Raw genomic sequence first — 24,284 nt, 5'->3', positions numbered from 1 at the left:
CTCTGTGACCAGTGAGGGACTGCTGCCTCCCCTCATTGGCTGACCAAGGTAGCAGTCCCAACCCTCCTGGCAGCTCCCCGAGCCCTGCAGCAGCAGTTGAGTGTCGCTTTTTAGGTCTCGTCTGCGAAAAGCACGTGAAAGCGCGCTCTCGCTGCGAGAACTATAGTCGTCGGCTCAGCTGACAACGAGTGGAGACAAGAGCTGGCCAAGCGCCCAGCATCGTCAATGGGAGAAGGAGAGACAAGAACTGGCCACTCGCGCATGGGATTTCGTCGCGCGCGTGAGTAAGTCGCGGAGCTGCCGACGTGCACGCTCACGGTGACGTCTCCGCCGCGCGCCACAGCCCCATGATGAAGGTGACGTCAGTGAACGCTCGCCGTGACCAAAGTTACTTGCCCTGCTTGTAGAATACTATATGTATGTGTGACGGAGTGTGTGTGTGTTTCTAGGCGGGAGCAAGAGGGCTGGGTGTGAGTGAGTTTTGCCTCAAAGTGTGAAGGAGAGAGTGGCGAATGTGCGAAAAGAAGGGCAACCGTAGTGGGCAGGCGTGTGTGATGGAGATGTAGAAGGGGAATCAGCTTGGAGTGTGAGAGAGAGCGAGGGTGAAATGCATGTGCGTGGGAGAGAAATACATGCGTCTGTTTGAGAGAGATTGGCGAGTGCGTGAAGAGAGAACACGGGGACCGAGTGTGACTGCTCCTCAGCGTGTGAGATAGAGCAGTGAGTGAATATATACTTGATTAATAAATACGATCTAGTGACAATGATTTATTAAGAAAGTAAAGTTGTAACGTGTGTGTGTGTGTGTGTGTGTGTCCATCCATCCATCCATCCCTCCCTCCCTCCCTTTCAACCTGCAGAGCTGGGTGTTGGGGAGGGGAATGTGGGCCGGCTTATAAAGTAGTTGGCGTTTTTTAGGGAAAGGGAAAACTGGGATTCGAATATGAATGGGGTCCAGGAGAGGGGGAGAATGGTGGATTACATCTTAATTGCTTTGACCACGGGCACTGACATATGTTTTCACGCCCTCCTCCAAAGCAGCACCCTCTGACCCTCACACACCCTCACTCACCCTCACCCACCATCACTCACCCTCACACACCCTCACCCTCACACACCCTCACCCTCACACACGCTCACTCACCCTCACACACCCTCACTCGCCCTTACAGCCTCACACCCCTCACCCTCACAACCCTCTCACCCTCACACCCTCACCCTCAAACACCATTTCACTCAGGAACACCACCGCATCACTCAGGGACACCACCACATCACTCAGAGACACCACTCAAGGGTACCACCACGTCACTCAGGGACACCACCACATCACTCGGGGACACCACCACATCAGCTAACCATTCACAAACAATGTTTATATACCAATTGCAAATAAAAATAAAAAAAGGTTAATGCAAAGCATTGTCATTTACAATGCCAGTAACTCAAACTTTAATGCTGCGCCCCCTATTGCGTTGTAAATGCTTGTTTATTGACTGTTTGGTTCGTGCGTGTTAGTATGTATGAGTGTATGTGTATTTGTGAGTGAGTCTCCCGAAAGGGGGGGGGGGGGGGGTACGAGTGTCTGCATGTGAATGCATGAGTGTAAGTGAGTGTGTATGCGTGTGCGCCCCTTCTCGGTTGTACTGAACGGCACTCGCTGCCTGCCTCTCTGCCTCAGCCCTCCCCCTGCTCCCGGGCTACTGGGGAAGGCCAAAAGAGGGCGACCAGGAACCGATCCTGCACCCGGAGCAGCCCAGCAGCAGCAGAAGAAAACCCTGCGCTGGGGGGTGGGTCCCCTGTCCCCTGTCCCCTGTCCTATCTTGGGGCAAAGGGTTTCATCTTTTTTGACCCAGTGTAAAGTTCAGCCGAATTTTCAATTTCCGAATGGAAAGTTATGGACCCTGCGTGTTGTGGACTTGATGGCGTTTTCTTTTTGAAGAAAGATACAATAAAAGAATAGAAGAAATGCCCCCACCCCCAAAAAACAGAAGAAGAAAAAACCAGAAGTGCCTCTAGCGAGAAGCAAAATGCCTACAGCACCTGGTATTCCCAGGCGGTCTCCCATCCAAGTACTAACCAGGCCCGACCCTGCTTAGCTTCCGAGATCGGACGAGATCGGGCGCATTCAGGGTGGTATGGCCGTAGGCACGAGAGCCTGCCGGTGCAGGCCTCTTGTGCTGAGCCAGCCCCTGTCACGTCACCAGGCTCCCTTCCAGTGCATTTAAACACTTCCAGTCCCTTTAAACACCTGCCCTCCCTTTCAAAGTTCCTGCACACGGCCAAGCACGGCCATCTCTCGCGCTTGCTGAAGCTGGGACCGCCCTTCTAAAGAAAGGGGCCGGCACTAGCAGCAGCAGCAGCACCAGCACACCAGCAGCCTGGCCTTTTCATTTAACAAGCGCCTAGCCTTGCTTCGCACTGGCCTCCAGGCACTTCTTGCTTTGCACTGAGCGAGTGAGGTGAGGGCCCGAGTAGTCCAGGGCCCTTCAGGTCACCCGCCTGGCTCTCTGCCTCAGCAGCCCCCTGCTCGCTCCCAGCCGAGAGAGGGGGGCCCGGAACCGGGGCCGGCGCTGCCCATCATCAGCAGCAGCAGCTTGCAGCAGCTCCCCACTGGGAGCCCTCTGTCCTAGGGCAAAGCTTTTCTTCCTTTTCTTTCAGTTTTCGAGTTTACAGTTAAGGGCCACGCATATTGTAAACTCCATGCCGGATTTTGTATAAAATACATGAAAAAAAAAAGAAGGAAAAAAAAGCGGAGAGGAGAGGAGGAGAGCAGAATATGTTTTTTCTTTTTTTTTTTAAAAGTGCTCTTAGCGAGTTAGATTAGGTGTGATTGTGCAAGGGCCGAGCTTGGTGTCAGCGAGTGGCAACATACCTACAGGTATGGCCGTAGGCATGAGAGGCTGCCGCTTCAGGTCTCTTGTGCTGGCAACCCCCTCCACTCTGGAACCTGCTGCACTGCACCTCACTTGCACGCTTCACTCCAACAACCCTTGGCAAGCTTGCTACAGATAGCCAAATCTTCCTCCAGCCTTGCACTCGCTTCTTTTCCAATCACACACTGGCTCCGACCTCCCTTCAGGTGCCAGCCGGAGAGCTAGCAAAGCCGCAGCCTGGGCTTTTCACGTTGGGGCACATTTACAATAACTGGCGCATCCCTGCATATCGGCAGCAGGGATGCGCCAGTTATTGTGCGTCACGGCTGCGCCACCATGGATGCGCCGCACCATGGGGCAAAAATGGACAGATGCGTGACGCATCTGCTGCCGTAAAGGCGGCGCATTGCTGGAGTTGCGTCGCAGGCGCGACGCAGCTCCAGCAAGGCTCGGGGGTGCCCTATCCTTGAAATGCTGCGTCAAACCTTACGCCTGCTTCAAGCAGGCGCAGGGTTTTGACGCAGCATGGCCTTAAAAGTAGCTGACTGAAATCTTGTCGATTTCACTCAGCCACTTTTGGGAGGCGTTCTTGCGCCGTAACGCCTACATGTGGTGCAGGGCTTTACAACGTGATGCATCTCCCAGATGCGTCACGTTGTAAATACCCCGCAGAGTGGCGCTGGCTTTGCGCCGCCACTGCGTCGCAACGGCGGTGTAAAAGAGGCGCAAGGGGCTTGTAAAACTGCCCCCAAGTGCCTAGCCTTGCTTTGCACTGGCCTCTAAGGCACTCTATCAGGCCACTGCTCTATGTGGCAGCGCCTGCCGGGCTACCGCTCTTCAACTCTGGCTCGCCCGCAGAAACATTGGAGTGACACTTTTTTTTCTGTGCAGCTCTGGCTGCAAGTTTCCTTTTCCTATTTATCCGGGACAGAGGCCTGATATGCACATCACATCCATGTCCAGGGCCCGCCCCAGTGTGCATAGAGAAGAGAGACTCAGAGGAGGGACTGAGTGCTGCCTGGGTGAAGGGTCCTCCTTGTAAGCGGCCTGACTTCAGCAGCCGCCCCTCCTTAAGGGCAGTGAGGCCCTGCCCCGCCCTTTTTGGAGAAAAAGATTGCACGTCAGGCTGAAGAAAGGACAGCTAGACAAACACTCTTTATGTTCAGGCCAGGCAGCCAGGAGCTGAACATGCGCTAAATGCACAGGCTCCCGGCTGCCTAAGCTGAAGTTTGCTGGGCTGAGGACGGCACAGCTCCGGTGGGCCTGACCTCCTTAGCTCAGCAAATGTCCTGGAGGCCCTCCCCCTCGTGACAAGGGAGAGCGTCCGTGATAGCCTCGTAGCGGGGCGCTTCGTTTTTAAGCCCTGAAGTGCCAACGGCCGAGTGTCTGTCGCTGACTCTGTCCCCCATCCTGCTCTGTGACCAGTGAGGGACTGCTGCCTCCCCTCATTGGCTGACCAAGGTAGCAGTCCCAACCCTCCTGGCAGCTCCCCGAGCCCTGCAGCAGCAGTTGAGTGTCGCTTTTTAGGTCTCGTCTGCGAAAAGCACGTGAAAGCGCGCTCTCGCTGCGAGAACTATAGTCGTCGGCTCAGCTGACAACGAGTGGAGACAAGAGCTGGCCAAGCGCCCAGCATCGTCAATGGGAGAAGGAGAGACAAGAACTGGCCACTCGCGCATGGGATTTCGTCGCGCGCGTGAGTAAGTCGCGGAGCTGCCGACGTGCACGCTCACGGTGACGTCTCCGCCGCGCGCCACAGCCCCATGATGAAGGTGACGTCAGTGAACGCTCGCCGTGACCAAAGTTACTTGCCCTGCTTGTAGAATACTATATGTATGTGTGACGGAGTGTGTGTGTGTTTCTAGGCGGGAGCAAGAGGGCTGGGTGTGAGTGAGTTTTGCCTCAAAGTGTGAAGGAGAGAGTGGCGAATGTGCGAAAAGAAGGGCAACCGTAGTGGGCAGGCGTGTGTGATGGAGATGTAGAAGGGGAATCAGCTTGGAGTGTGAGAGAGAGCGAGGGTGAAATGCATGTGCGTGGGAGAGAAATACATGCGTCTGTTTGAGAGAGATTGGCGAGTGCGTGAAGAGAGAACACGGGGACCGAGTGTGACTGCTCCTCAGCGTGTGAGATAGAGCAGTGAGTGAATATATACTTGATTAATAAATACGATCTAGTGACAATGATTTATTAAGAAAGTAAAGTTGTAACGTGTGTGTGTGTGTGTGTGTGTGTCCATCCATCCATCCATCCCTCCCTCCCTCCCTTTCAACCTGCAGAGCTGGGTGTTGGGGAGGGGAATGTGGGCCGGCTTATAAAGTAGTTGGCGTTTTTTAGGGAAAGGGAAAACTGGGATTCGAATATGAATGGGGTCCAGGAGAGGGGGAGAATGGTGGATTACATCTTAATTGCTTTGACCACGGGCACTGACATATGTTTTCACGCCCTCCTCCAAAGCAGCACCCTCTGACCCTCACACACCCTCACTCACCCTCACCCACCATCACTCACCCTCACACACCCTCACCCTCACACACCCTCACCCTCACACACGCTCACTCACCCTCACACACCCTCACTCGCCCTTACAGCCTCACACCCCTCACCCTCACAACCCTCTCACCCTCACACCCTCACCCTCAAACACCATTTCACTCAGGAACACCACCGCATCACTCAGGGACACCACCACATCACTCAGAGACACCACTCAAGGGTACCACCACGTCACTCAGGGACACCACCACATCACTCGGGGACACCACCACATCAGCTAACCATTCACAAACAATGTTTATATACCAATTGCAAATAAAAATAAAAAAAGGTTAATGCAAAGCATTGTCATTTACAATGCCAGTAACTCAAACTTTAATGCTGCGCCCCCTATTGCGTTGTAAATGCTTGTTTATTGACTGTTTGGTTCGTGCGTGTTAGTATGTATGAGTGTATGTGTATTTGTGAGTGAGTCTCCCGAAAGGGGGGGGGGGGGGGGGGTACGAGTGTCTGCATGTGAATGCATGAGTGTAAGTGAGTGTGTATGCGTGTGCGCCCCTTCTCGGTTGTACTGAACGGCACTCGCTGCCTGCCTCTCTGCCTCAGCCCTCCCCCTGCTCCCGGGCTACTGGGGAAGGCCAAAAGAGGGCGACCAGGAACCGATCCTGCACCCGGAGCAGCCCAGCAGCAGCAGAAGAAAACCCTGCGCTGGGGGGTGGGTCCCCTGTCCCCTGTCCCCTGTCCTATCTTGGGGCAAAGGGTTTCATCTTTTTTGACCCAGTGTAAAGTTCAGCCGAATTTTCAATTTCCGAATGGAAAGTTATGGACCCTGCGTGTTGTGGACTTGATGGCGTTTTCTTTTTGAAGAAAGATACAATAAAAGAATAGAAGAAATGCCCCCACCCCCAAAAAACAGAAGAAGAAAAAACCAGAAGTGCCTCTAGCGAGAAGCAAAATGCCTACAGCACCTGGTATTCCCAGGCGGTCTCCCATCCAAGTACTAACCAGGCCCGACCCTGCTTAGCTTCCGAGATCGGACGAGATCGGGCGCATTCAGGGTGGTATGGCCGTAGGCACGAGAGCCTGCCGGTGCAGGCCTCTTGTGCTGAGCCAGCCCCTGTCACGTCACCAGGCTCCCTTCCAGTGCATTTAAACACTTCCAGTCCCTTTAAACACCTGCCCTCCCTTTCAAAGTTCCTGCACACGGCCAAGCACGGCCATCTCTCGCGCTTGCTGAAGCTGGGACCGCCCTTCTAAAGAAAGGGGCCGGCACTAGCAGCAGCAGCAGCACCAGCACACCAGCAGCCTGGCCTTTTCATTTAACAAGCGCCTAGCCTTGCTTCGCACTGGCCTCCAGGCACTTCTTGCTTTGCACTGAGCGAGTGAGGTGAGGGCCCGAGTAGTCCAGGGCCCTTCAGGTCACCCGCCTGGCTCTCTGCCTCAGCAGCCCCCTGCTCGCTCCCAGCCGAGAGAGGGGGGCCCGGAACCGGGGCCGGCGCTGCCCATCATCAGCAGCAGCAGCTTGCAGCAGCTCCCCACTGGGAGCCCTCTGTCCTAGGGCAAAGCTTTTCTTCCTTTTCTTTCAGTTTTCGAGTTTACAGTTAAGGGCCAGGCATATTGTAAACTCCATGCCGGATTTTGTATAAAATACATGAAAAAAAAAAGAAGGAAAAAAAAGCGGAGAGGAGAGGAGGAGAGCAGAATATGTTTTTTCTTTTTTTTTTTAAAAGTGCTCTTAGCGAGTTAGATTAGGTGTGATTGTGCAAGGGCCGAGCTTGGTGTCAGCGAGTGGCAACATACCTACAGGTATGGCCGTAGGCATGAGAGGCTGCCGCTTCAGGTCTCTTGTGCTGGCAACCCCCTCCACTCTGGAACCTGCTGCACTGCACCTCACTTGCACGCTTCACTCCAACAACCCTTGGCAAGCTTGCTACAGATAGCCAAATCTTCCTCCAGCCTTGCACTCGCTTCTTTTCCAATCACACACTGGCTCCGACCTCCCTTCAGGTGCCAGCCGGAGAGCTAGCAAAGCCGCAGCCTGGGCTTTTCACGTTGGGGCACATTTACAATAACTGGCGCATCCCTGCATATCGGCAGCAGGGATGCGCCAGTTATTGTGCGTCACGGCTGCGCCACCATGGATGCGCCGCACCATGGGGCAAAAATGGACAGATGCGTGACGCATCTGCTGCCGTAAAGGCGGCGCATTGCTGGAGTTGCGTCGCAGGCGCGACGCAGCTCCAGCAAGGCTCGGGGGTGCCCTATCCTTGAAATGCTGCGTCAAACCTTACGCCTGCTTCAAGCAGGCGTAGGGTTTTGACGCAGCATGGCCTTAAAAGTAGCTGACTGAAATCTTGTCGATTTCACTCAGCCACTTTTGGGAGGCGTTCTTGCGCCGTAACGCCTACATGTGGTGCAGGGCTTTACAACGTGATGCATCTCCCAGATGCGTCACGTTGTAAATACCCCGCAGAGTGGCGCTGGCTTTGCGCCGCCACTGCGTCGCAACGGCGGTGTAAAAGAGGCGCAAGGGGCTTGTAAAACTGCCCCCAAGTGCCTAGCCTTGCTTTGCACTGGCCTCTAAGGCACTCTATCAGGCCACTGCTCTATGTGGCAGCGCCTGCCGGGCTACCGCTCTTCAACTCTGGCTCGCCCGCAGAAACATTGGAGTGACACTTTTTTTTCTGTGCAGCTCTGGCTGCAAGTTTCCTTTTCCTATTTATCCGGGACAGAGGCCTGATATGCACATCACATCCATGTCCAGGGCCCGCCCCAGTGTGCATAGAGAAGAGAGACTCAGAGGAGGGACTGAGTGCTGCCTGGGTGAAGGGTCCTCCTTGTAAGCGGCCTGACTTCAGCAGCCGCCCCTCCTTAAGGGCAGTGAGGCCCTGCCCCGCCCTTTTTGGAGAAAAAGATTGCACGTCAGGCTGAAGAAAGGACAGCTAGACAAACACTCTTTATGTTCAGGCCAGGCAGCCAGGAGCTGAACATGCGCTAAATGCACAGGCTCCCGGCTGCCTAAGCTGAAGTTTGCTGGGCTGAGGACGGCACAGCTCCGGTGGGCCTGACCTCCTCAGCTCAGCAAATGTCCTGGAGGCCCTCCCCCTCGTGACAAGGGAGAGCGTCCGTGATAGCCTCGTAGCGGGGCGCTTCGTTTTTAAGCCCTGAAGTGCCAACGGCCGAGTGTCTGTCGCTGACTCTGTCCCCCATCCTGCTCTGTGACCAGTGAGGGACTGCTGCCTCCCCTCATTGGCTGACCAAGGTAGCAGTCCCAACCCTCCTGGCAGCTCCCCGAGCCCTGCAGCAGCAGTTGAGTGTCGCTTTTTAGGTCTCGTCTGCGAAAAGCACGTGAAAGCGCGCTCTCGCTGCGAGAACTATAGTCGTCGGCTCAGCTGACAACGAGTGGAGACAAGAGCTGGCCAAGCGCCCAGCATCGTCAATGGGAGAAGGAGAGACAAGAACTGGCCACTCGCGCATGGGATTTCGTCGCGCGCGTGAGTAAGTCGCGGAGCTGCCGACGTGCACGCTCACGGTGACGTCTCCGCCGCGCGCCACAGCCCCATGATGAAGGTGACGTCAGTGAACGCTCGCCGTGACCAAAGTTACTTGCCCTGCTTGTAGAATACTATATGTATGTGTGACGGAGTGTGTGTGTGTTTCTAGGCGGGAGCAAGAGGGCTGGGTGTGAGTGAGTTTTGCCTCAAAGTGTGAAGGAGAGAGTGGCGAATGTGCGAAAAGAAGGGCAACCGTAGTGGGCAGGCGTGTGTGATGGAGATGTAGAAGGGGAATCAGCTTGGAGTGTGAGAGAGAGCGAGGGTGAAATGCATGTGCGTGGGAGAGAAATACATGCGTCTGTTTGAGAGAGATTGGCGAGTGCGTGAAGAGAGAACACGGGGACCGAGTGTGACTGCTCCTCAGCGTGTGAGATAGAGCAGTGAGTGAATATATACTTGATTAATAAATACGATCTAGTGACAATGATTTATTAAGAAAGTAAAGTTGTAACGTGTGTGTGTGTGTGTGTGTGTGTCCATCCATCCATCCATCCCTCCCTCCCTCCCTTTCAACCTGCAGAGCTGGGTGTTGGGGAGGGGAATGTGGGCCGGCTTATAAAGTAGTTGGCGTTTTTTAGGGAAAGGGAAAACTGGGATTCGAATATGAATGGGGTCCAGGAGAGGGGGAGAATGGTGGATTACATCTTAATTGCTTTGACCACGGGCACTGACATATGTTTTCACGCCCTCCTCCAAAGCAGCACCCTCTGACCCTCACACACCCTCACTCACCCTCACCCACCATCACTCACCCTCACACACCCTCACCCTCACACACCCTCACCCTCACACACGCTCACTCACCCTCACACACCCTCACTCGCCCTTACAGCCTCACACCCCTCACCCTCACAACCCTCTCACCCTCACACCCTCACCCTCAAACACCATTTCACTCAGGAACACCACCGCATCACTCAGGGACACCACCACATCACTCAGAGACACCACTCAAGGGTACCACCACGTCACTCAGGGACACCACCACATCACTCGGGGACACCACCACATCAGCTAACCATTCACAAACAATGTTTATATACCAATTGCAAATAAAAATAAAAAAAGGTTAATGCAAAGCATTGTCATTTACAATGCCAGTAACTCAAACTTTAATGCTGCGCCCCCTATTGCGTTGTAAATGCTTGTTTATTGACTGTTTGGTTCGTGCGTGTTAGTATGTATGAGTGTATGTGTATTTGTGAGTGAGTCTCCCGAAAGGGGGGGGGGGGGTACGAGTGTCTGCATGTGAATGCATGAGTGTGAGTGTGTATGCGTGTGCGCCCCTTCTCGGTTGTACTGAACGGCACTCGCTGCCTGCCTCTCTGCCTCAGCCCTCCCCCTGCTCCCGGGCTACTGGGGAAGGCCAAAAGAGGGCGACCAGGAACCGATCCTGCACCCGGAGCAGCCCAGCAGCAGCAGAAGAAAACCCTGCGCTGGGGGGTGGGTCCCCTGTCCCCTGTCCCCTGTCCTATCTTGGGGCAAAGGGTTTCATCTTTTTTGACCCAGTGTAAAGTTCAGCCGAATTTTCAATTTCCGAATGGAAAGTTATGGACCCTGCGTGTTGTGGACTTGATGGCGTTTTCTTTTTGAAGAAAGATACAATAAAAGAATAGAAGAAATGCCCCCACCCCCAAAAAACAGAAGAAGAAAAAACCAGAAGTGCCTCTAGCGAGAAGCAAAATGCCTACAGCACCTGGTATTCCCAGGCGGTCTCCCATCCAAGTACTAACCAGGCCCGACCCTGCTTAGCTTCCGAGATCGGACGAGATCGGGCGCATTCAGGGTGGTATGGCCGTAGGCACGAGAGCCTGCCGGTGCAGGCCTCTTGTGCTGAGCCAGCCCCTGTCACGTCACCAGGCTCCCTTCCAGTGCATTTAAACACTTCCAGTCCCTTTAAACACCTGCCCTCCCTTTCAAAGTTCCTGCACACGGCCAAGCACGGCCATCTCTCGCGCTTGCTGAAGCTGGGACCGCCCTTCTAAAGAAAGGGGCCGGCACTAGCAGCAGCAGCAGCACCAGCACACCAGCAGCCTGGCCTTTTCATTTAACAAGCGCCTAGCCTTGCTTCGCACTGGCCTCCAGGCACTTCTTGCTTTGCACTGAGCGAGTGAGGTGAGGGCCCGAGTAGTCCAGGGCCCTTCAGGTCACCCGCCTGGCTCTCTGCCTCAGCAGCCCCCTGCTCGCTCCCAGCCGAGAGAGGGGGGCCCGGAACCGGGGCCGGCGCTGCCCATCATCAGCAGCAGCAGCTTGCAGCAGCTCCCCACTGGGAGCCCTCTGTCCTAGGGCAAAGCTTTTCTTCCTTTTCTTTCAGTTTTCGAGTTTACAGTTAAGGGCCAGGCATATTGTAAACTCCATGCCGGATTTTGTATAAAATACATGAAAAAAAAAAGAAGGAAAAAAAAGCGGAGAGGAGAGGAGGAGAGCAGAATATGTTTTTTCTTTTTTTTTTTAAAAGTGCTCTTAGCGAGTTAGATTAGGTGTGATTGTGCAAGGGCCGAGCTTGGTGTCAGCGAGTGGCAACATACCTACAGGTATGGCCGTAGGCATGAGAGGCTGCCGCTTCAGGTCTCTTGTGCTGGCAACCCCCTCCACTCTGGAACCTGCTGCACTGCACCTCACTTGCACGCTTCACTCCAACAACCCTTGGCAAGCTTGCTACAGATAGCCAAATCTTCCTCCAGCCTTGCACTCGCTTCTTTTCCAATCACACACTGGCTCCGACCTCCCTTCAGGTGCCAGCCGGAGAGCTAGCAAAGCCGCAGCCTGGGCTTTTCACGTTGGGGCACATTTACAATAACTGGCGCATCCCTGCATATCGGCAGCAGGGATGCGCCAGTTATTGTGCGTCACGGCTGCGCCACCATGGATGCGCCGCACCATGGGGCAAAAATGGACAGATGCGTGACGCATCTGCTGCCGTAAAGGCGGCGCATTGCTGGAGTTGCGTCGCAGGCGCGACGCAGCTCCAGCAAGGCTCGGGGGTGCCCTATCCTTGAAATGCTGCGTCAAACCTTACGCCTGCTTCAAGCAGGCGCAGGGTTTTGACGCAGCATGGCCTTAAAAGTAGCTGACTGAAATCTTGTCGATTTCACTCAGCCACTTTTGGGAGGCGTTCTTGCGCCGTAACGCCTACATGTGGTGCAGGGCTTTACAACGTGATGCATCTCCCAGATGCGTCACGTTGTAAATACCCCGCAGAGTGGCGCTGGCTTTGCGCCGCCACTGCGTCGCAACGGCGGTGTAAAAGAGGCGCAAGGGGCTTGTAAAACTGCCCCCAAGTGCCTAGCCTTGCTTTGCACTGGCCTCTAAGGCACTCTATCAGGCCACTGCTCTATGTGGCAGCGCCTGCCGGGCTACCGCTCTTCAACTCTGGCTCGCCCGCAGAAACATTGGAGTGACACTTTTTTTTCTGTGCAGCTCTGGCTGCAAGTTTCCTTTTCCTATTTATCCGGGACAGAGGCCTGATATGCACATCACATCCATGTCCAGGGCCCGCCCCAGTGTGCATAGAGAAGAGAGACTCAGAGGAGGGACTGAGTGCTGCCTGGGTGAAGGGTCCTCCTTGTAAGCGGCCTGACTTCAGCAGCCGCCCCTCCTTAAGGGCAGTGAGGCCCTGCCCCGCCCTTTTTGGAGAAAAAGATTGCACGTCAGGCTGAAGAAAGGACAGCTAGACAAACACTCTTTATGTTCAGGCCAGGCAGCCAGGAGCTGAACATGCGCTAAATGCACAGGCTCCCGGCTGCCTAAGCTGAAGTTTGCTGGGCTGAGGACGGCACAGCTCCGGTGGGCCTGACCTCCTCAGCTCAGCAAATGTCCTGGAGGCCCTCCCCCTCGTGACAAGGGAGAGCGTCCGTGATAGCCTCGTAGCGGGGCGCTTCGTTTTTAAGCCCTGAAGTGCCAACGGCCGAGTGTCTGTCGCTGACTCTGTCCCCCATCCTGCTCTGTGACCAGTGAGGGACTGCTGCCTCCCCTCATTGGCTGACCAAGGTAGCAGTCCCAACCCTCCTGGCAGCTCCCCGAGCCCTGCAGCAGCAGTTGAGTGTCGCTTTTTAGGTCTCGTCTGCGAAAAGCACGTGAAAGCGCGCTCTCGCTGCGAGAACTATAGTCGTCGGCTCAGCTGACAACGAGTGGAGACAAGAGCTGGCCAAGCGCCCAGCATCGTCAATGGGAGAAGGAGAGACAAGAACTGGCCACTCGCGCATGGGATTTCGTCGCGCGCGTGAGTAAGTCGCGGAGCTGCCGACGTGCACGCTCACGGTGACGTCTCCGCCGCGCGCCACAGCCCCATGATGAAGGTGACGTCAGTGAACGCTCGCCGTGACCAAAGTTACTTGCCCTGCTTGTAGAATACTATATGTATGTGTGACGGAGTGTGTGTGTGTTTCTAGGCGGGAGCAAGAGGGCTGGGTGTGAGTGAGTTTTGCCTCAAAGTGTGAAGGAGAGAGTGGCGAATGTGCGAAAAGAAGGGCAACCGTAGTGGGCAGGCGTGTGTGATGGAGATGTAGAAGGGGAATCAGCTTGGAGTGTGAGAGAGAGCGAGGGTGAAATGCATGTGCGTGGGAGAGAAATACATGCGTCTGTTTGAGAGAGATTGGCGAGTGCGTGAAGAGAGAACACGGGGACCGAGTGTGACTGCTCCTCAGCGTGTGAGATAGAGCAGTGAGTGAATATATACTTGATTAATAAATACGATCTAGTGACAATGATTTATTAAGAAAGTAAAGTTGTAACGTGTGTGTGTGTGTGTGTGTGTGTCCATCCATCCATCCATCCCTCCCTCCCTCCCTTTCAACCTGCAGAGCTGGGTGTTGGGGAGGGGAATGTGGGCCGGCTTATAAAGTAGTTGGCGTTTTTTAGGGAAAGGGAAAACTGGGATTCGAATATGAATGGGGTCCAGGAGAGGGGGAGAATGGTGGATTACATCTTAATTGCTTTGACCACGGGCACTGACATATGTTTTCACGCCCTCCTCCAAAGCAGCACCCTCTGACCCTCACACACCCTCACTCACCCTCACCCACCATCACTCACCCTCACACACCCTCACCCTCACACACCCTCACCCTCACACACGCTCACTCACCCTCACACACCCTCACTCGCCCTTACAGCCTCACACCCCTCACCCTCACAACCCTCTCACCCTCACACCCTCACCCTCAAACACCATTTCACTCAGGAACACCACCGCATCACTCAGGGACACCACCACATCACTCAGAGACACCACTCAAGGGTACCACCACGTCACTCAGGGACACCACCACATCACTCGGGGACACCACCACATCAGCTAACCATTCACAAACAATGTTTATATACCAATTGCAAATAAAAATAAAAAAAGGTTAATGCAAAGCATTGTCATTTACAATGCCAGTAACTCAAACTTTAATGCTGCGCCCCCTATTGCGTTGTAAATGCTTGTTTATTGACTGTTTGGTTCGTGCGTGTTAGTATGTATGAGTGTATGTGTATTTGTGAGTGAGTCTCCCGAAAGGGGGGGGGGGGGGGGTACGAGTGTCTGCATGTGAATGCATGAGTGTAAGTGAGTGTGTATGCGTGTGCGCCCCTTCTCGGTTGTACTGAACGGCACTCGCTGCCTGCCTCTCTGCCTCAGCCCTCCCCCTGCTCCCGGGCTACTGGGGAAGGCCAAAAGAGGGCGACCAGGAACCGATCCTGCACCCGGAGCAGCCCAGCAGCAGCAGAAGAAAACCCTGCGCTGGGGGGTGGGTCCCCTGTCCCCTGTCCCCTGTCCTATCTTGGGGCAAAGGGTTTCATCTTTTTTGACCCAGTGTAAAGTTCAGCCGAATTTTCAATTTCCGAATGGAAAGTTATGGACCCTGCGTGTTGTGGACTTGATGGCGTTTTCTTTTTGAAGAAAGATACAATAAAAGAATAGAAGAAATGCCCCCACCCCCAAAAAACAGAAGAAGAAAAAACCAGAAGTGCCTCTAGCGAGAAGCAAAATGCCTACAGCACCTGGTATTCCCAGGCGGTCTCCCATCCAAGTACTAACCAGGCCCGACCCTGCTTAGCTTCCGAGATCGGACGAGATCGGGCGCATTCAGGGTGGTATGGCCGTAGGCACGAGAGCCTGCCGGTGCAGGCCTCTTGTGCTGAGCCAGCCCCTGTCACGTCACCAGGCTCCCTTCCAGTGCATTTAAACACTTCCAGTCCCTTTAAACACCTGCCCTCCCTTTCAAAGTTCCTGCACACGGCCAAGCACGGCCATCTCTCGCGCTTGCTGAAGCTGGGACCGCCCTTCTAAAGAAAGGGGCCGGCACTAGCAGCAGCAGCAGCACCAGCACACCAGCAGCCTGGCCTTTTCATTTAACAAGCGCCTAGCCTTGCTTCGCACTGGCCTCCAGGCACTTCTTGCTTTGCACTGAGCGAGTGAGGTGAGGGCCCGAGTAGTCCAGGGCCCTTCAGGTCACCCGCCTGGCTCTCTGCCTCAGCAGCCCCCTGCTCGCTCCCAGCCGAGAGAGGGGGGCCCGGAACCGGGGCCGGCGCTGCCCATCATCAGCAGCAGCAGCTTGCAGCAGCTCCCCACTGGGAGCCCTCTGTCCTAGGGCAAAGCTTTTCTTCCTTTTCTTTCAGTTTTCGAGTTTACAGTTAAGGGCCAGGCATATTGTAAACTCCATGCCGGATTTTGTATAAAATACATGAAAAAAAAAAGAAGGAAAAAAAAGCGGAGAGGAGAGGAGGAGAGCAGAATATGTTTTTTCTTTTTTTTTTTAAAAGTGCTCTTAGCGAGTTAGATTAGGTGTGATTGTGCAAGGGCCGAGCTTGGTGTCAGCGAGTGGCAACATACCTACAGGTATGGCCGTAGGCATGAGAGGCTGCCGCTTCAGGTCTCTTGTGCTGGCAACCCCCTCCACTCTGGAACCTGCTGCACTGCACCTCACTTGCACGCTTCACTCCAACAACCCTTGGCAAGCTTGCTACAGATAGCCAAATCTTCCTCCAGCCTTGCACTCGCTTCTTTTCCAATCACACACTGGCTCCGACCTCCCTTCAGGTGCCAGCCGGAGAGCTAGCAAAGCCGCAGCCTGGGCTTTTCACGTTGGGGCACATTTACAATAACTGGCGCATCCCTGCATATCGGCAGCAGGGATGCGCCAGTTATTGTGCGTCACGGCTGCGCCACCATGGATGCGCCGCACCATGGGGCAAAAATGGACAGATGCGTGACGCATCTGCTGCCGTAAAGGCGGCGCATTGCTGGAGTTGCGTCGCAGGCGCGACGCAGCTCCAGCAAGGCTCGGGGGTGCCCTATCCTTGAAATGCTGCGTCAAACCTTACGCCTGCTTCAAGCAGGCGCAGGGTTTTGACGCAGCATGGCCTTAAAAGTAGCTGACTGAAATCTTGTCGATTTCACTCAGCCACTTTTGGGAGGCGTTCTTGCGCCGTAACGCCTACATGTGGTGCAGGGCTTTACAACGTGATGCATCTCCCAGATGCGTCACGTTGTAAATACCCCGCAGAGTGGCGCTGGCTTTGCGCCGCCACTGCGTCGCAACGGCGGTGTAAAAGAGGCGCAAGGGGCTTGTAAAACTGCCCCCAAGTGCCTAGCCTTGCTTTGCACTGGCCTCTAAGGCACTCTATCAGGCCACTGCTCTATGTGGCAGCGCCTGCCGGGCTACCGCTCTTCAACTCTGGCTCGCCCGCAGAAACATTGGAGTGACACTTTTTTTTCTGTGCAGCTCTGGCTGCAAGTTTCCTTTTCCTATTTATCCGGGACAGAGGCCTGATATGCACATCACATCCATGTCCAGGGCCCGCCCCAGTGTGCATAGAGAAGAGAGACTCAGAGGAGGGACTGAGTGCTGCCTGGGTGAAGGGTCCTCCTTGTAAGCGGCCTGACTTCAGCAGCCGCCCCTCCTTAAGGGCAGTGAGGCCCTGCCCCGCCCTTTTTGGAGAAAAAGATTGCACGTCAGGCTGAAGAAAGGACAGCTAGACAAACACTCTTTATGTTCAGGCCAGGCAGCCAGGAGCTGAACATGCGCTAAATGCACAGGCTCCCGGCTGCCTAAGCTGAAGTTTGCTGGGCTGAGGACGGCACAGCTCCGGTGGGCCTGACCTCCTTAGCTCAGCAAATGTCCTGGAGGCCCTCCCCCTCGTGACAAGGGAGAGCGTCCGTGATAGCCTCGTAGCGGGGCGCTTCGTTTTTAAGCCCTGAAGTGCCAACGGCCGAGTGTCTGTCGCTGACTCTGTCCCCCATCCTGCTCTGTGACCAGTGAGGGACTGCTGCCTCCCCTCATTGGCTGACCAAGGTAGCAGTCCCAACCCTCCTGGCAGCTCCCCGAGCCCTGCAGCAGCAGTTGAGTGTCGCTTTTTAGGTCTCGTCTGCGAAAAGCACGTGAAAGCGCGCTCTCGCTGCGAGAACTATAGTCGTCGGCTCAGCTGACAACGAGTGGAGACAAGAGCTGGCCAAGCGCCCAGCATCGTCAATGGGAGAAGGAGAGACAAGAACTGGCCACTCGCGCATGGGATTTCGTCGCGCGCGTGAGTAAGTCGCGGAGCTGCCGACGTGCACGCTCACGGTGACGTCTCCGCCGCGCGCCACAGCCCCATGATGAAGGTGACGTCAGTGAACGCTCGCCGTGACCAAAGTTACTTGCCCTGCTTGTAGAATACTATATGTATGTGTGACGGAGTGTGTGTGTGTTTCTAGGCGGGAGCAAGAGGGCTGGGTGTGAGTGAGTTTTGCCTCAAAGTGTGAAGGAGAGAGTGGCGAATGTGCGAAAAGAAGGGCAACCGTAGTGGGCAGGCGTGTGTGATGGAGATGTAGAAGGGGAATCAGCTTGGAGTGTGAGAGAGAGCGAGGGTGAAATGCATGTGCGTGGGAGAGAAATACATGCGTCTGTTTGAGAGAGATTGGCGAGTGCGTGAAGAGAGAACACGGGGACCGAGTGTGACTGCTCCTCAGCGTGTGAGATAGAGCAGTGAGTGAATATATACTTGATTAATAAATACGATCTAGTGACAATGATTTATTAAGAAAGTAAAGTTGTAACGTGTGTGTGTGTGTGTGTGTGTGTCCATCCATCCATCCATCCCTCCCTCCCTCCCTTTCAACCTGCAGAGCTGGGTGTTGGGGAGGGGAATGTGGGCCGGCTTATAAAGTAGTTGGCGTTTTTTAGGGAAAGGGAAAACTGGGATTCGAATATGAATGGGGTCCAGGAGAGGGGGAGAATGGTGGATTACATCTTAATTGCTTTGACCACGGGCACTGACATATGTTTTCACGCCCTCCTCCAAAGCAGCACCCTCTGACCCTCACACACCCTCACTCACCCTCACCCACCATCACTCACCCTCACACACCCTCACCCTCACACACCCTCACCCTCACACACGCTCACTCACCCTCACACACCCTCACTCGCCCTTACAGCCTCACACCCCTCACCCTCACAACCCTCTCACCCTCACACCCTCACCCTCAAACACCATTTCACTCAGGAACACCACCGCATCACTCAGGGACACCACCACATCACTCAGAGACACCACTCAAGGGTACCACCACGTCACTCAGGGACACCACCACATCACTCGGGGACACCACCACATCAGCTAACCATTCACAAACAATGTTTATATACCAATTGCAAATAAAAATAAAAAAAGGTTAATGCAAAGCATTGTCATTTACAATGCCAGTAACTCAAACTTTAATGCTGCGCCCCCTATTGCGTTGTAAATGCTTGTTTATTGACTGTTTGGTTCGTGCGTGTTAGTATGTATGAGTGTATGTGTATTTGTGAGTGAGTCTCCCGAAAGGGGGGGGGGGGGGGGGGTACGAGTGTCTGCATGTGAATGCATGAGTGTAAGTGAGTGTGTATGCGTGTGCGCCCCTTCTCGGTTGTACTGAACGGCACTCGCTGCCTGCCTCTCTGCCTCAGCCCTCCCCCTGCTCCCGGGCTACTGGGGAAGGCCAAAAGAGGGCGACCAGGAACCGATCCTGCACCCGGAGCAGCCCAGCAGCAGCAGAAGAAAACCCTGCGCTGGGGGGTGGGTCCCCTGTCCCCTGTCCCCTGTCCTATCTTGGGGCAAAGGGTTTCATCTTTTTTGACCCAGTGTAAAGTTCAGCCGAATTTTCAATTTCCGAATGGAAAGTTATGGACCCTGCGTGTTGTGGACTTGATGGCGTTTTCTTTTTGAAGAAAGATACAATAAAAGAATAGAAGAAATGCCCCCACCCCCAAAAAACAGAAGAAGAAAAAACCAGAAGTGCCTCTAGCGAGAAGCAAAATGCCTACAGCACCTGGTATTCCCAGGCGGTCTCCCATCCAAGTACTAACCAGGCCCGACCCTGCTTAGCTTCCGAGATCGGACGAGATCGGGCGCATTCAGGGTGGTATGGCCGTAGGCACGAGAGCCTGCCGGTGCAGGCCTCTTGTGCTGAGCCAGCCCCTGTCACGTCACCAGGCTCCCTTCCAGTGCATTTAAACACTTCCAGTCCCTTTAAACACCTGCCCTCCCTTTCAAAGTTCCTGCACACGGCCAAGCACGGCCATCTCTCGCGCTTGCTGAAGCTGGGACCGCCCTTCTAAAGAAAGGGGCCGGCACTAGCAGCAGCAGCAGCACCAGCACACCAGCAGCCTGGCCTTTTCATTTAACAAGCGCCTAGCCTTGCTTCGCACTGGCCTCCAGGCACTTCTTGCTTTGCACTGAGCGAGTGAGGTGAGGGCCCGAGTAGTCCAGGGCCCTTCAGGTCACCCGCCTGGCTCTCTGCCTCAGCAGCCCCCTGCTCGCTCCCAGCCGAGAGAGGGGGGCCCGGAACCGGGGCCGGCGCTGCCCATCATCAGCAGCAGCAGCTTGCAGCAGCTCCCCACTGGGAGCCCTCTGTCCTAGGGCAAAGCTTTTCTTCCTTTTCTTTCAGTTTTCGAGTTTACAGTTAAGGGCCAGGCATATTGTAAACTCCATGCCGGATTTTGTATAAAATACATGAAAAAAAAAAGAAGGAAAAAAAAGCGGAGAGGAGAGGAGGAGAGCAGAATATGTTTTTTCTTTTTTTTTTTAAAAGTGCTCTTAGCGAGTTAGATTAGGTGTGATTGTGCAAGGGCCGAGCTTGGTGTCAGCGAGTGGCAACATACCTACAGGTATGGCCGTAGGCATGAGAGGCTGCCGCTTCAGGTCTCTTGTGCTGGCAACCCCCTCCACTCTGGAACCTGCTGCACTGCACCTCACTTGCACGCTTCACTCCAACAACCCTTGGCAAGCTTGCTACAGATAGCCAAATCTTCCTCCAGCCTTGCACTCGCTTCTTTTCCAATCACACACTGGCTCCGACCTCCCTTCAGGTGCCAGCCGGAGAGCTAGCAAAGCCGCAGCCTGGGCTTTTCACGTTGGGGCACATTTACAATAACTGGCGCATCCCTGCATATCGGCAGCAGGGATGCGCCAGTTATTGTGCGTCACGGCTGCGCCACCATGGATGCGCCGCACCATGGGGCAAAAATGGACAGATGCGTGACGCATCTGCTGCCGTAAAGGCGGCGCATTGCTGGAGTTGCGTCGCAGGCGCGACGCAGCTCCAGCAAGGCTCGGGGGTGCCCTATCCTTGAAATGCTGCGTCAAACCTTACGCCTGCTTCAAGCAGGCGTAGGGTTTTGACGCAGCATGGCCTTAAAAGTAGCTGACTGAAATCTTGTCGATTTCACTCAGCCACTTTTGGGAGGCGTTCTTGCGCCGTAACGCCTACATGTGGTGCAGGGCTTTACAACGTGATGCATCTCCCAGATGCGTCACGTTGTAAATACCCCGCAGAGTGGCGCTGGCTTTGCGCCGCCACTGCGTCGCAACGGCGGTGTAAAAGAGGCGCAAGGGGCTTGTAAAACTGCCCCCAAGTGCCTAGCCTTGCTTTGCACTGGCCTCTAAGGCACTCTATCAGGCCACTGCTCTATGTGGCAGCGCCTGCCGGGCTACCGCTCTTCAACTCTGGCTCGCCCGCAGAAACATTGGAGTGACACTTTTTTTTCTGTGCAGCTCTGGCTGCAAGTTTCCTTTTCCTATTTATCCGGGACAGAGGCCTGATATGCACATCACATCCATGTCCAGGGCCCGCCCCAGTGTGCATAGAGAAGAGAGACTCAGAGGAGGGACTGAGTGCTGCCTGGGTGAAGGGTCCTCCTTGTAAGCGGCCTGACTTCAGCAGCCGCCCCTCCTTAAGGGCAGTGAGGCCCTGCCCCGCCCTTTTTGGAGAAAAAGATTGCACGTCAGGCTGAAGAAAGGACAGCTAGACAAACACTCTTTATGTTCAGGCCAGGCAGCCAGGAGCTGAACATGCGCTAAATGCACAGGCTCCCGGCTGCCTAAGCTGAAGTTTGCTGGGCTGAGGACGGCACAGCTCCGGTGGGCCTGACCTCCTCAGCTCAGCAAATGTCCTGGAGGCCCTCCCCCTCGTGACAAGGGAGAGCGTCCGTGATAGCCTCGTAGCGGGGCGCTTCGTTTTTAAGCCCTGAAGTGCCAACGGCCGAGTGTCTGTCGCTGACTCTGTCCCCCATCCTGCTCTGTGACCAGTGAGGGACTGCTGCCTCCCCTCATTGGCTGACCAAGGTAGCAGTCCCAACCCTCCTGGCAGCTCCCCGAGCCCTGCAGCAGCAGTTGAGTGTCGCTTTTTAGGTCTCGTCTGCGAAAAGCACGTGAAAGCGCGCTCTCGCTGCGAGAACTATAGTCGTCGGCTCAGCTGACAACGAGTGGAGACAAGAGCTGGCCAAGCGCCCAGCATCGTCAATGGGAGAAGGAGAGACAAGAACTGGCCACTCGCGCATGGGATTTCGTCGCGCGCGTGAGTAAGTCGCGGAGCTGCCGACGTGCACGCTCACGGTGACGTCTCCGCCGCGCGCCACAGCCCCATGATGAAGGTGACGTCAGTGAACGCTCGCCGTGACCAAAGTTACTTGCCCTGCTTGTAGAATACTATATGTATGTGTGACGGAGTGTGTGTGTGTTTCTAGGCGGGAGCAAGAGGGCTGGGTGTGAGTGAGTTTTGCCTCAAAGTGTGAAGGAGAGAGTGGCGAATGTGCGAAAAGAAGGGCAACCGTAGTGGGCAGGCGTGTGTGATGGAGATGTAGAAGGGGAATCAGCTTGGAGTGTGAGAGAGAGCGAGGGTGAAATGCATGTGCGTGGGAGAGAAATACATGCGTCTGTTTGAGAGAGATTGGCGAGTGCGTGAAGAGAGAACACGGGGACCGAGTGTGACTGCTCCTCAGCGTGTGAGATAGAGCAGTGAGTGAATATATACTTGATTAATAAATACGATCTAGTGACAATGATTTATTAAGAAAGTAAAGTTGTAACGTGTGTGTGTGTGTGTGTGTGTGTCCATCCATCCATCCATCCCTCCCTCCCTCCCTTTCAACCTGCAGAGCTGGGTGTTGGGGAGGGGAATGTGGGCCGGCTTATAAAGTAGTTGGCGTTTTTTAGGGAAAGGGAAAACTGGGATTCGAATATGAATGGGGTCCAGGAGAGGGGGAGAATGGTGGATTACATCTTAATTGCTTTGACCACGGGCACTGACATATGTTTTCACGCCCTCCTCCAAAGCAGCACCCTCTGACCCTCACACACCCTCACTCACCCTCACCCACCATCACTCACCCTCACACACCCTCACCCTCACACACCCTCACCCTCACACACGCTCACTCACCCTCACACACCCTCACTCGCCCTTACAGCCTCACACCCCTCACCCTCACAACCCTCTCACCCTCACACCCTCACCCTCAAACACCATTTCACTCAGGAACACCACCGCATCACTCAGGGACACCACCACATCACTCAGAGACACCACTCAAGGGTACCACCACGTCACTCAGGGACACCACCACATCACTCGGGGACACCACCACATCAGCTAACCATTCACAAACAATGTTTATATACCAATTGCAAATAAAAATAAAAAAAGGTTAATGCAAAGCATTGTCATTTACAATGCCAGTAACTCAAACTTTAATGCTGCGCCCCCTATTGCGTTGTAAATGCTTGTTTATTGACTGTTTGGTTCGTGCGTGTTAGTATGTATGAGTGTATGTGTATTTGTGAGTGAGTCTCCCGAAAGGGGGGGGGGGGGTACGAGTGTCTGCATGTGAATGCATGAGTGTGAGTGTGTATGCGTGTGCGCCCCTTCTCGGTTGTACTGAACGGCACTCGCTGCCTGCCTCTCTGCCTCAGCCCTCCCCCTGCTCCCGGGCTACTGGGGAAGGCCAAAAGAGGGCGACCAGGAACCGATCCTGCACCCGGAGCAGCCCAGCAGCAGCAGAAGAAAACCCTGCGCTGGGGGGTGGGTCCCCTGTCCCCTGTCCCCTGTCCTATCTTGGGGCAAAGGGTTTCATCTTTTTTGACCCAGTGTAAAGTTCAGCCGAATTTTCAATTTCCGAATGGAAAGTTATGGACCCTGCGTGTTGTGGACTTGATGGCGTTTTCTTTTTGAAGAAAGATACAATAAAAGAATAGAAGAAATGCCCCCACCCCCAAAAAACAGAAGAAGAAAAAACCAGAAGTGCCTCTAGCGAGAAGCAAAATGCCTACAGCACCTGGTATTCCCAGGCGGTCTCCCATCCAAGTACTAACCAGGCCCGACCCTGCTTAGCTTCCGAGATCGGACGAGATCGGGCGCATTCAGGGTGGTATGGCCGTAGGCACGAGAGCCTGCCGGTGCAGGCCTCTTGTGCTGAGCCAGCCCCTGTCACGTCACCAGGCTCCCTTCCAGTGCATTTAAACACTTCCAGTCCCTTTAAACACCTGCCCTCCCTTTCAAAGTTCCTGCACACGGCCAAGCACGGCCATCTCTCGCGCTTGCTGAAGCTGGGACCGCCCTTCTAAAGAAAGGGGCCGGCACTAGCAGCAGCAGCAGCACCAGCACACCAGCAGCCTGGCCTTTTCATTTAACAAGCGCCTAGCCTTGCTTCGCACTGGCCTCCAGGCACTTCTTGCTTTGCACTGAGCGAGTGAGGTGAGGGCCCGAGTAGTCCAGGGCCCTTCAGGTCACCCGCCTGGCTCTCTGCCTCAGCAGCCCCCTGCTCGCTCCCAGCCGAGAGAGGGGGGCCCGGAACCGGGGCCGGCGCTGCCCATCATCAGCAGCAGCAGCTTGCAGCAGCTCCCCACTGGGAGCCCTCTGTCCTAGGGCAAAGCTTTTCTTCCTTTTCTTTCAGTTTTCGAGTTTACAGTTAAGGGCCAGGCATATTGTAAACTCCATGCCGGATTTTGTTTTGTATAAAATACATGAAAAAAAAAAGAAGGAAAAAAAAGCGGAGAGGAGAGGAGGAGAGCAGAATATGTTTTTTCTTTTTTTTTTTAAAAGTGCTCTTAGCGAGTTAGATTAGGTGTGATTGTGCAAGGG

General features: G+C 54.6%; 6 non-coding genes across 6 annotated transcripts; all 6 read right to left on the bottom strand.

The window, feature by feature from the left end:
* Positions 1-2,031: 2,031 nt before the first annotated feature.
* Positions 2,032-2,150, bottom strand: LOC147659438 (5S ribosomal RNA). Its single transcript, XR_015307249.1, has one exon. It is a non-coding gene; the product is annotated as a 5S ribosomal RNA (ribosomal RNA).
* A 4,172-nt stretch (positions 2,151-6,322) lies between these two features.
* Positions 6,323-6,441, bottom strand: LOC147659437 (5S ribosomal RNA). Its single transcript, XR_015307248.1, has one exon. It is a non-coding gene; the product is annotated as a 5S ribosomal RNA (ribosomal RNA).
* A 4,163-nt stretch (positions 6,442-10,604) lies between these two features.
* On the bottom strand, positions 10,605-10,723 carry LOC147659436 (5S ribosomal RNA). Its single transcript, XR_015307247.1, has one exon. It is a non-coding gene; the product is annotated as a 5S ribosomal RNA (ribosomal RNA).
* Positions 10,724-14,893: 4,170 nt separating this feature from the next.
* Positions 14,894-15,012, bottom strand: LOC147659435 (5S ribosomal RNA). Its single transcript, XR_015307246.1, has one exon. It is a non-coding gene; the product is annotated as a 5S ribosomal RNA (ribosomal RNA).
* A 4,172-nt stretch (positions 15,013-19,184) lies between these two features.
* On the bottom strand, positions 19,185-19,303 carry LOC147659434 (5S ribosomal RNA). Its single transcript, XR_015307245.1, has one exon. It is a non-coding gene; the product is annotated as a 5S ribosomal RNA (ribosomal RNA).
* Positions 19,304-23,466: 4,163 nt separating this feature from the next.
* LOC147659433 (5S ribosomal RNA) lies at positions 23,467-23,585 on the bottom strand. The gene has a single exon (XR_015307244.1). It is a non-coding gene; the product is annotated as a 5S ribosomal RNA (ribosomal RNA).
* Positions 23,586-24,284: the final 699 nt, after the last annotated feature.

This window comes from Lissotriton vulgaris, unplaced genomic scaffold (assembly GCF_964263255.1).
Source record: "Lissotriton vulgaris unplaced genomic scaffold, aLisVul1.2 SCAFFOLD_2573, whole genome shotgun sequence".
Taxonomy (NCBI): Eukaryota; Metazoa; Chordata; class Amphibia; order Caudata; family Salamandridae; genus Lissotriton; species Lissotriton vulgaris.
The sequence above is the reverse complement of the archived record's forward strand: the minus strand, read 5'-3'. Positions and strand labels throughout refer to the sequence as shown.